General features: G+C 34.5%; 1 long non-coding RNA gene across 3 annotated transcripts; it reads left to right on the top strand.

Moving 5' to 3' along the window:
* The first annotated feature begins 222 nt into the window (after positions 1–222).
* On the top strand, positions 223–5,122 carry LOC104600976 (uncharacterized). 3 transcript variants are annotated; one of them, XR_016084211.1, is made up of 5 exons: positions 223–1,687; positions 1,792–1,927; positions 2,813–2,992; positions 3,254–3,332; positions 3,702–5,122. It is a non-coding gene; the product is annotated as an uncharacterized LOC104600976 (long non-coding RNA). The 3 variants fall into 3 exon arrangements; XR_016084210.1 differs by lacking the exon at positions 3,254–3,332 and having other exon boundaries at positions 230–1,687; positions 3,674–5,122; XR_735804.3 differs by lacking the exon at positions 3,254–3,332 and having other exon boundaries at positions 230–1,687.
* The last annotated feature ends 7,805 nt before the right edge of the window (positions 5,123–12,927 follow it).

Consider the following 12,927-nt stretch of genomic DNA (forward strand, 5'->3'; position numbering starts at 1 on the left):
ACAAACGAGAAGAGTGCAAAAACCATACTAATTCTTGAACCGACTTTGCACTCATGAATCGGGACGAGTCCAAAAATGCATGGTACATATTTGCATTTGCATTGGAAATAAACGCAGCCTAAGTGAAAATTAATAGTAGCCCTAGTAGCCAGAATCGAAAAAAATAAAATAAATAAAAAGCATAACAAAAAAAAATCTTAGAAACCAACAACAGATAATTGTTTCGAGGGGGAAATCTCAGTTTCTCAAGTTTATACAAGAAAATCAAAGGCCACAGACAAAATGGAGCCCCATCATCATACAAGCAATCACTCCAAACGAGCCAAAGCACGCATTGACCCAAGAAGTAAAAAACAAAGTTACAATTAAGGGTGTCAATGGACCAGTTTTGGATTGGACCCCGGTCAATCCAAAATCAATTTGGACGGATTGGATGGATTAACAAGATATATTAGATTGGACCAATCCGGTCCAAGATATTCATTAGATTGGACTGGATCCAATCCGTCAGTAATAAATTTATATTGGATTGCATTGGATTAAGCTAAAATCTAGTCCATTGATATAAGATAAGAATACAGGTGTCAATGACCAGGTTTGGGTTGAAACCAATATAAATTAAAACGAATTTGTCCAGATTAGACAATCCAAACATTGAATTGGACCAATTTAAAATTGTCCAAAATATTCATTGGATTGGATTGGACCTGGTCCATTTGTTATGGACTCACACTGGACTGGATCGGATTGGACAAAATCCAGTCCAATTGACAACCCTAGTTACAATAAAACAAAACACCTAAAGTAACAGAATCAAAAAGAGCGAGAATAATTTCTTAACAAAATGTAGATGGGGATCATGATGCAAGAAAACCTAGATTCAAAAATACAGGAACACCAGCTTCCCCATCCACCTCTCTGTGTTCTGTTATCGTATCTTACCGACTGTGATAAAATCCTCTCCATCACAAGTTGTGAAGTTGCAGAAGAAGCGAAAGAAAATGGGTTTCCTGAAACCATCGCTGCCTCATCAGTCTCCCCAACGATATCTTCAGGAATTACCCCTCCACCGTTCGCAGTAGCCTGCGAAGGAGGAAACGACTTGATACATCGTAGACGAAGACTCTACTTGGAATGCCGATCCAACTGAACTGCCACCAATACTTGATTGCATTGGCATAGTAGGACCAGTTAGCGGGCGAATGCCCGGTGGTCCATGTAACCCAGTCTGTGCTCCCGGCCCTGATCCAGCAACCCCTCACTGCTGCATGTAATAAAATGCAGAGCCAGACAACGCCATGGCTTCTCTCACTACAAGAAAAATGGCTTTTAGCCACGGTTTTCTTAGCAACAGACATAAAAACCGAGGCTAAATGTTATTCTATAACAACAGATTTAATTGTCCGGTGCTATATGCTCTTTTGCTGGCTACGGCCTAGCTACCGTGTAATGCCCGTGGCTTAAAATTTATCTATTGAAACGATTTGTAAATTTGGCCGTGGTTAATACCTATTTGATATTATTTTAACCAAAGAATATCAATCGGAACCGTGGCTAACTAGTAGGCCCATGTTTTCCTCCCTCAAAATATTCAAGAATGTTTTCTCTAGGAGGAGTTCGCGCGCTTCCCCAAATTTTTGCCCGCGTTCTCTCTCTCTCTCTCTTGCGCTGGTTGATTTTCACAGGGGTTTGCACATAAACAGTTTTCCCTTCTCTTTTTCTCACTTTTCACCCTTTCTCATATTTTTATTTATTTTTTGTAGAATCTCATATCTTTATTTTGATTACTAGGGGTTTGCAAACAAACAGTGATCAGAGAAAGCATTACCAATTAGTTTCTTATAGGAATCGTTCTTTGCCGCTATGGGGTTAGGGCTTTGGTTTTGGATCTGTCAAAGCACAAAAAGAAAGCATTAACAATCAAAATGTAAGTTTCTTATGCTTTACCGATAAGCTTATTGGTGTTGCTTATTGTGCATTGTAAAAACTATTTTACTGCTTGAAATTAAAGATGTGGGATTTAACTTTTTAGAATTATGTGAGCTTTAATCATTTGGATTTTTTATGTGGGTATTTAATTAATAGATATATACAAAGAAAGAAAGAGAGGGAATTAGGGTTTTGATTTTCGTTGAATTTGTCGGTCATGCATTTACTTCTTAGTTGATTATAAAATGTTAAAAATTCACTATATTGGATAAACTAATAATATTTTTCCTAGATGGTAGAAGATTCATCTACATTTGGTTAGAAAATAAAATACAATTCTTTAAAAATTCACACTGCAAACCCAGAGAGGTGGGCTTAACTCCATTCTGAATTTAAAGTGACCATTAGAATTTATGACTTCCATTTTTAGTCTTTTTCTAATAAATTACCTCTCTTGGTCACTGAAATTGGTTACCTCACAGAGAGCTGAAGGCATGGGAAGGCCGGTTTTAGTCTAACAAAACTTATTGTCTTTAATGGGGTGCACTCTCTATCTATAGTTGATATAAGCTTTTAATCAGACTTTTATGGTTGATTACAAACCACATGAGGCCAACACTCTCTAGTTTTAGCGGAAGAAGCTCCTAAATTCCTTGGATACAGGAGTGAGAGGAGTGACTAGGTGTCATTGTTGTTAGGTCTCGACAGGTTTATTTGACTTTTTCTTCAAAGAGCACATTTACCAAGGAATATACCTCCAATTACTTTAAGTAATCTATTTATCTCAAAAGTCAAAACCATTATTATTTGAAGTTGCAGTCTTTGGATTTTACTGTCTAATGTTTTGATCTATCGTCTCATGTTGGTAACTTTTGCTTCATAGGAGCTTTAACCCTCTTCAAGATATTATGATTCCTTGCCAACAAAAAAAAAGATGTTTGGGTTTGTAACTTTCGTCTAGCTAGAGACTGTGAAGATGATTTTGGCAAAGGACAATCACCATTGTCTGTGGAGCTTGTGTTTTGGTGAAACCCTATGGGGAAAAGTCAAGAATTATTCATAGGTAAAGTTATTGGCTTATTTAAATGATAATTGACCATTTGAGGGAAATTCTCCTTGTACTTTGGTATTTAATTGGCTTAGGTGCTGATGAGGATCATGCTTTCTTATATTGTTGATAGTTTGCATATTTCTTAGCCATCAATGTTAAATTGTCTGAATGAACTGAAATTTTGGATGAATTCAAAACTTAGTTTAATTTTTGAGCATTATGTTGGATGAGGATCATTGAGTTTGTTGTAGAATCAATATTCTTTCATTGCAGAAATTATATAGAGGAGATTGAAACCTTGACCTTTTTGTCCTTCTCCACTTGCTGGAAATGGACCCTGAGCTCCACTCAAGTGAGTATTATATCACATATGGTGATACATGTTTAGTTTTTTTTTTTATAAATTTATCCTTTTAACAGTTTTTAAGTTAAAGATACAAGAAGCATAATAGAAAACAAACTTAGCCCCTGACTTTCTGACATCCTCATCATGTTAGTAAATGAGAAATGTATGAAAATGTTCTTACTGATCTTCAAAAATCTTCTTTAAGCAGAATTTCAAACTATAGTCCCATCCCATACATATGTAGTAGTATATGGCTTTGTTAATTGTTGATAAGATGATATGATATGATCTATATATGGAACTATGGATCTGTCATCTGATTTTCAGTTTACATGCCACTTATGCAGTAGTGTAATTGGATTTGCTTCTAACCAGGAATCTCCCAAAGATGAAAGTGGTGTACTTAAAGCAGTGCAAAATGTGCATGCAATGATAGACAAGGAAATAGGTTTTGGCACAAACCCTAAGAATGTTTTCCTCTGTGGATTTAGTCAAGGAGGTATGAACTCCACCTCTCTGTCACTCTTCTCTCCCACATTGATTCCTAATCTCCTATGAAAATAAAATGCTTGTCCATTTATAATACTTTTTCCAACCAAATTAATGGATCATCTAATTTGAAATGATAACAAGATGCTAGGTCATTAGGACTGAAGGAATTCTGATAAGCACATACATATGGTATACCAATGAATCATCTTATTTTCTTTATGATGAAGCAAGAAAATTAAAGAACCTATGGGTCAGAAAAACTACAATAATTGTTTACCAAGGAAAAAATACACTTTGAACAAAAAAACCTGTGTTTACATGGGTTTTTTGTTGGTGAGAGAAAACTCCCATAGACACATAACCAAGGATAATATTGGCCTATACTAATAATGTGCAAAGTTGTAATAAGTTTGGCAGGTGCTTTGGCATTAGCCAATGTTTTGTTGTATCCAAAAACCCTGGATGGATAATGCGCTCAATGATAGAGCACATTTCACCAGAAGCAAAGGTATTCTTCTAACATACTAAACTAAAGGTGTCTGACTTGTCCAAAAAAAAGCTAAAGGTGTCTGATTCTTTGTTTTTAAATAATCAGATTTGTGTTTGATTTTTATGTTTTTATATTGCCATTATTTTGCACAGAAAGTCTGTTACACCAATTTAGTGGATGGGCATTATACCAATGGCATGTGGTTCAATGTTACACCATAATTTTCAATAACCACAACTTCCTTTTGGGTTCACCTTTGGATATCTTTCATCTGAGAGTAGAACCAACATAACTAGAAGTCCTAATTATCAGACTTATTTGCATGAGTAGAACCAACTTATTACTAATGATCAAGAAATAAGTTGATCGCAAAGGTGGTTTAACATCATTCAAAACCTTTCTGTCTTCTAGATAATGCCACCATGTTACTTCTTTACCATTTGGGGTGAAACATGTCTAGATGCCTTATCAGTGACTCTATGGCTTAGTGTTTTCAAATAGTCACTATGGTGCCTAGGCATTCGATCAGGGCTAGGTGATTAACTGCATAAGTGGGTATTTATACTAGCATATGGCAAGGGTGTTTTGGTAATTAAACATGATTCTTTGACTGATGCACTTGCCACTTGCTAGAGATGGAGCAGGGAGGTAAGCCCTTGACTGGAGGGCTCCTAGACCAAGGATTCATATATAGATTTGTTTTGTATTCTAAGATAGTGTTGCTCTTTCTATTTTGTGTAAATGTGACCAGGGAGGTAAGCCCTTGTGTAAATGTGAATATTAAATAAAGATTACTATGGATATTTTGAGTAAATGTGTAAAGATTTTATTTGTAAATATATCCATCATACAAATACAGATTCAGGTGAGCAATTTTTTTTCTAAAGTTGCAAAGGTAACCATCCAATTATTGAATTAAAAATTAAAACACTTTTAGCGACGGTCTAATAAAACCGTTGTTAAACGTGTCATTAGTAGCAACGGTTTTTATCTAAAACTGTTTCTTTTCTAACTGTTCATACACATTTAGCCACGGACAGACCCGTTTTTATCTTAATTTTTAGGAACGGTACATAATACAACCGTTGCTATTGCCAACTATTTATACACATTTAGCCACGGACAAACCCGTTGCTAACTTGATTTGTAGCAAGGGTACATTATAAAACCATTGCAAAAAATGTTGTGATTGGCAACAGTTAAAACCGTGGTTATATGTATACTTTTAACCACGGTTTACAATATCCGTTGCTATAACTTTTAGTCACGACAATATCTTGTATGGACAAAAACCATTGCTATAACCTTTAGCAACGGTTTTTCTGTTGCTAAAACTGATTTTTCTTGTAGTGTCTCCCATCCATGCATTTAATTTAAAAATAATTGCAAAAAGAAAAAAAAAACATTTCCGCTAAACGTCAACCATAGAAATTTTAAGTTTCTGTCAATAATTCTGCTCGAAGGATGAAACAACTTGATGCATCCTCATATTAGATTTAAGAAGGCTTTTGTCAGAACCAGAGTTTCATGTATGCAGTTATAGATGCTAAACGGCTGAGCGTCATGGTTTGGACTGTGGAGAGCTTGGGCTCTGTTTCAAGAAAATATGAAATGTGAGGTCACATGATATTTTTGACATTTTTTAAAGTTTTTAAGGGTAATTTTGACATTTTTAAAAGTTTTAAATCGCACATGAAGTCACGTGATATACATAACTAACGGTCCATTAACAGTAGGTACTAAATTGTTGCATTTTGAAAGTTCGATTACTAAATTGGCACTCAATCTAAAGTATAAGATACCAATTTATTTTTTGGTATTTATTATCCAACATCAAGCATATTAGTTAATTAATTATTTATAATTAGTGGATGTTTTGTAAAATATATATAGAAATGATCCAAGATCTAAAAACATTGTTGATGTAATGGAAATTAAAGTGAAAAAATATTGGGAAAATATTTCTCCTTTATATTGCTTAGTTGTAATGTTAGACCCTATGATTAAAAAAATAATAATAATGTAGATATTTTATTTGAATTATCATGAAAACATGCAAAGTGATATTGGACTAAAAATGAAATTAATAATTTATTATTTAAAATTTATAATTTATATGAATCACAAACATTAGAGAATAAAAAACTTGTATGAACATGCCATTTGAAACTAGTGTTAGTGCAATACAAAATGTTTGGTCATTAATAAACAAATGTAGGCAACAATGAGTTGCCTTTCATCGAGTTCATTTATTGAACTTCATTTTTATTTATAAGCTAATCTTATAAGTTTTTTAACAAATGAGTAATTAGATAATTTTAATATTATAGCATGGTGTAAAGAACATGAGAAAAATTATCCTAAGGTTGTTGCAATGGTATATGATCTACTAACCCTTTTTGGTGTTCACAATTCCCTCGAAGTCTTATTTTAATGCATGTACCAAGGTATTAGATAAGAAGAGAAGTTATAAGGATGATGAAAGTCTAGAAATGTGCATATGCCTGAAGCATTGGTTAGATGTAGAGGACAAATTACAAAATTAAGGTGGATATGACACATCCATTAATGATTTACTAGACCATGCAGATGGAGATGGAATTTGAAGAAAATATTGATGCTAATATTTTTTGTGAAATTCAATAATTTACAATATTTTCTATATTATTGTAAGTTTTGATTTTCAATGTTATTTAAAAGTTATTTGTGATTTTTTCCAATCCCATAGTAATTTTTTTTTTCAATTTTATTTATTATATATACTATTTTATTCCAATTCCATTGTAATTGTTTTTCAAGTTTAATTTCATTATTTCAATTGTACACATTGAATTCAAATGAAATATTTTTTTATGTTTTTATTTTCAATTTGTTGTCTATTTTGTTAAGTGTTTTATCATTAATATTTTATTACTTTTTTTCAAAATTTCTATCATTTTTTACATAAAAAAATAATAAAAAACTAACAGGCCATCGACCGGATTCTCAAATTTTCTATCGTTAATATTTTGATGCAAAATTCCATTAAATTAAGCTCTGTAGTAATAAATGACTATCATCCATTGGGTTTATCTGGGTGTCGATCGGGTCCAAATGTAGTAGGCACGTTAGGTAAGCACAATTAATGAGTGAGAACCTAATAGCTGTGTGACACCTGTCCCAGCTAATGTGCTTTTCATCTAAATGTTTTTGTTCGTTAGAACTAATAAGTAAAAAATGAAAAAGGGGAAACCGTAGAGATAAGAGACGTACCTAAATCAAAATTTTGGCCTGAGCAACGGTGCTGCAAGAGACTTTTAATCCGATCCAATATGGGATTGTTAGCACTCGACTGGTGATGATTTTCTTGGATTTTGGTCGGGATAGCCATTGGTTCGAACAACAGAGTTCATAGAGTAGGAGCTCGATTGATGATTAGAATGACAAAGCAACGGCAGTAGGGTGATAAGAAGGAAAACTAGGAAAGTAAACGGGACCGGAATAGGTTGGGTTTCTGTTAAAATCAAATGGGGAATCTGAGAAGGATTGCATCGTCATAAGTCATATGTTCTTGTCGATTGGGAACAGGAACATGGAGAATTGCGACTGTGGCTCATGGGAGGAGGAGTGAAAGAAAAGAACAAAAAATAGAAAAGATAAGGGAAGAAAAGAATGAGGAAAAGAGATGGAGAGGATGAGAGAAGAGGGATTACCGGGGAGAAGCTCGAGGCGGCCGCTGCTGGTTCGCCTTTGGAGGGAGAAGACAATAAACAGTAGAAAAAAAATAATATAATAGATAATTCATCTCTAACCGAATAAAAACGTTTAGATGAAAAACACATTAATTGAGACACAAATGTCAAACAGCTATTATTAGGTGCTCACTCATTGTACTTACCTAACGTACCTACTACATCGATATCACTGTCTCGTATGTGGGGGTGGCTGGCATTGACTACTCAGTTGAGTTGTCTTTTGCATGGTGTCCGCACGGCAACAGATCTCAGTCGATGCTCTGAATCACAACCACCAACATGAATGAACGACGTGGGCATCCAAGAAACCAAACTCTAGCGCCAAATGCAACCAACCCTCCACGCCATTTGGCAGCCATAACCCCACAGATTTGCTGCAGACACCGCTATGACACACATAGTCCTCGTCGAGGACTGTGTTTATCATTCCATCCATCCTTGAATTTTTCCATATTTTCAAGCTCAACCTCTCAACTCTGATCTGTGGGAAACTTCAATTTTTACATTGGTTGCAATTGCGATCCTCTGGATGTTGGGTATACTTGGATTCCGTTTTCCTCTGATTTGTGATTTCGCGTTCAAAAACTAAACGGAATTTGAAACCAATCCATCTTGCTGACTTATTGATTCAAATTGATCAATTGAATTTCCAGCCCTTCATCTTCAGCTATGTTGTGAGGGTCCCTCAAGCATTCCTCAATCATATGTTAAAAAGGAGATCAGCTTCAGTTAGTGCAAGCCCATGCTCACATCATTCAAAAAGTTTCTTGCAACCTTATATTGGGAATATCTTCTCATGAAATAAAGCATAGAAGTATGGAGATATTAATTTCTAATGCAAGACTGTAAAGACTGTTCAAATGGACTTTGCACTGATTGAAACCAGACTCTCAAAAAAGAAGGGAGAAAATATTGCCATTAGAATAAACATGGGAATCCCACATTTTTCTGTGGGAAAGTGCCCCCTCCCCCTCTGGTATGAAAATCATAGGGCTTTAAATCTATTTGAACCCCCTCTCAATATTTACATGTATATATACACATGCGTGTCTGAATATACAAAATATGCGTACATTGGGCTGGTTAGACTTTTAACTCATTTGATAAATAGGTTTAGGGCATTTTTTTAATACATTGGCCTTAATAGGCCTACATTAATCCAATTGACAAATTCAAACCTGGCCCTTGAACCCAACTCAAGTGTGTCAAATTTTGTTCAGACCGAGCTCAGGTTGAACAGATCGGGTTTGACCTCTGGCTCAATTTAGGGTCCGGTCTTAGACCCAGGTCTTAAGGTTCGGTTGAATTGACTTAAACCCATCTAGACCTCCCCCCACACCCCCAACCATAATTTGAATCAACTTTCATCTTTATTACCAACAAAACCAAAATAATGAAAAACCATCAATTGGTTAGCCTCCAAAAATCAGTCTAGAATTAAGAATCTTTTGCTACAAGAAACACAATTAGGGTGATAATTTGTACCCCTGCTTGGCCCAAAATTGTTAGGATTGGGTCTAAGTTTTGTGTCCATGCCCAACTTGGGCTCGGGCTTGCATTAGGCCAAGAAGTTATTATACATATAAAATAAACATATAGCATTTTTTATATTTTATGTGCCTGATATTTGCTGATGAAATAGTATTAATTGATGAAAATAATCGAGCACTAAAAGTAAAATCAGGTTTATGGGATAAGAACATTAGAAGCAAAATATTTAAAATAAAAAAGACTACAACAGAATATTTGCAGTGTAAAACTAACTAAAATAAAAATAGAATATAGAGCATAGCCCAAGGTTTGCACCCTGCTCTTGCACTTTCGCTTTGTTCTTTAATTTCAAGCATTCTATCTTGAAATGTTCTTACTTCTTGCAATGATAATTTATATCTTCATGAAGTGTAAGGAGCCAATTTGTTCCTCTCAAAGGTTGTGAAATAAGCCATAAAACTAACTAAAAATAGAACTAAAATTTATTTAGTTTATACTAAACCAAATTGAAAAATTAAGTAAAAAAAAATTATTCAAAAGAATCTAAACCAGATCATTATAGAGATAGGCCAGGAAAAAAAAAACTTTGAATTACCTTGAATTGATCCCATAATGATTGCAAGCAAGTCCCAAAATACTATAGAAATGAATATGGTTTAACTGTATGATCAGTCAAAATTTTGATAAAAGAAAACAATCCCAACCATGTCTTAGAGATCTTTTAATATGCATTAAGAAATGTGAAAAACCAGCCTTACATTAACCACAAATTAAGGGTAAATTGTTGAAACCTCCCTTGATGTTTTGTAATGGCAATCACCTCCCTTGATCTTTTTGATACAGTTGGAAGTAGATCCCCTTTGGTAATGGCATGGGTATTTTGGACATTTTTATGTCTCTTATGAGAGGATTCTATCATAAGGGATCTACTTAACTGTAACTGTTTCCGAAGTTTAGGAAAAGTGATTGCAATTACCAAACTTCAACTTCAGGGAAAGTTTCAGAAATTTACCCAAAAAATTAAAGAAGAAAATAAATCTGAGTGCTTTAAGAACTATTTTAGGCTGCATTTCGACAGGTTTGAGATAAATTAATATTTGTCAAAATTTGAAAAGTTTTCACTCACATCATTTACCCTTAAAAAATCTAACAAAAACATCACTGTTTGAATTAGACGAATGGAATTTGTAAAATTGCCCCACTTGAAGGATGGCTCAAACTCAACCAGCTCGTATGCACAATTAGGGATCATAGAGGCAAGACATAGCTATGCTGCTCCGTAGGAGATGCCCAAAGAAGAGCAATCAGGATGGGGATGGGCTGTGTACAAGCCATCAAAGCTGGCGGTCTTTGATGCTATGTCAATTTTCCCTGTAAAATCGGGGCCCCACCTCTGCCTCACCCCATCCCAAATGGGGTACGTTTTCCTGATCTTAAACGGGGATGGGGTTTGCTGTTTGCATATAATTTTTAAATTTTCCCTATGGAAAATTAGTAAATTATTTTAGGTTTAATATAATTTTTAAATTTTCCCTAAATCCGTAAAACCCTAGGGTCCCATAATTTCATTTTTATAATACTCCCAAATTATAATAACCCAATTCTTAAAATACCCAAATTCCAATAATCTTATTTTTAAATTTTTAAAATACCTCTAAATTAGATTGGGCAGAAAAAATTCATACCCATCCTCAATGAGGAGTAGATGCCGCGCCCGAACCCACCCCATCACCGGAGACGGGTAGTCTATTTTGGCCACAGGGTGGGAACGGGGAGGGGTGCCCGGCTCCGAACCCGCCCCATTGACATTGCGGCAGTGGACGATTCAGTAATCAGAAAAGCTTCCCTCACGTTTGCATGAGACATCCAACAATAATCCCCTGCTCGATTGCTATAGTCATTTGACGTTGCATTACATCAAGCCAACCTTCGTAATTCTAAACAATTAAACCAAAATACTAAAAAAAGAATTCGTTAGCCTCTAAAAACTCAATTTAGAATTAATTATTGTTTGCTTGAACAAACACTATTGGGAGAAATCATTTGTAGCCCAGCCCGGCCCAAAAATTTCCAAGATTGGGTCTAGTTTCTGTGTCCAATTTGTATAATATATAATACATATTATATATAACATTTTATTTTATGTTGTATTTAGAGTCATATATATATATAGATCCTGAAGCCCAGGATATAGCCCATGTTATAAATGTTAAGCCTAGCTCAGAACTGGCCCATGGATCACTCCTAAACACAATCACACCTCATTTAAGGGCTTAGAACTGTCAATGGGCCGGGTCTACCTGACAAGCGAACCGACTGAATTGATTCTCTCAATTCCATTTGCGTGGTTTTGTCCCAATCCTATTAATAAATAATTGGGTCGGGATCAGTTCTTTCTTCCGAACTGATTAAGAATCAAATAAATTATATAGTTGATTAATAAATAAATGTCTGTGTTTTCTCTTGTAATTTTTATTTATTTTATTTCTGAAAGGGTAAATTTCATATGATAATTTTGGTTAAAAACATTTGTTTTATCAACTTATAAACAATTTAAAATCTTACTTTCAGTTTTAATTAAGGTTTTATATTGTCAAAAATGAAGTTATCGTCATTGATAATTATTAATTATAGATGCCAAGCATAATTAGGTTTAATCGGATCGGACTCGATTAATAGGTTCGGTTCTGGGTCTTTCTTATAGTCCCACTCCTAATTAATAATAAGTTCAGTTTTTTATCTTATACTAATCAATAATAAGTTCGCTCCAATATGGACACGGATTCAATTCCTGCACCCACCAACTTTGACTTTGAGGAGGGGATTATTAGTGTAATCTGGCCAAATAAAAAATAAGAAAAAAATAAAAAGCTGGAAAATTCCGCAGGACCCATCAAATTCGTTTTCTTGGAGCATGCTTTATGGGAATATTCAAGAGAGTTTGTCCTAAATGTGTTTGATTGCAGTGCAATTTTATTTGCACTAGTAGTACAAATGCTTGGGAGTGCAAATGAAAATAATGTAAATTTTGGTTTAATTTTGTTTTAGGTTTTATTTTATTCTATTTCAGGTCTTATTTTACTTCAGTTGTACTGTAATTAAACAAAATAAGGTAAATTTTAAGATAAAAATAAATCATAATTTGCATTGAGATCATTTGCACTACCATAACTTTGCATCAGTTTCCATTCCTATCTCTGAACTCTGAAGCAGTTGAGATGTAAAAATGTGTTTGAAATGACAAAGTGAAAGCATGGCAACTTTAGGTTATCATTTTGATATCTTCATTCATCATGTTTCATAGGCTATGTTTGGTTTAAAGAAAAATGCACGGAAAGGTAAGGAAACCTTTACAAACCTTGTATAGGTTTCCCTGTCTCTCCCTTCCTCTTTC

Source organism: Nelumbo nucifera, chromosome 3, assembly GCF_055504915.1.
Source record: "Nelumbo nucifera cultivar China Antique chromosome 3, China Antique-T2T, whole genome shotgun sequence".
Classification (NCBI taxonomy): domain Eukaryota; kingdom Viridiplantae; phylum Streptophyta; class Magnoliopsida; order Proteales; family Nelumbonaceae; genus Nelumbo; species Nelumbo nucifera.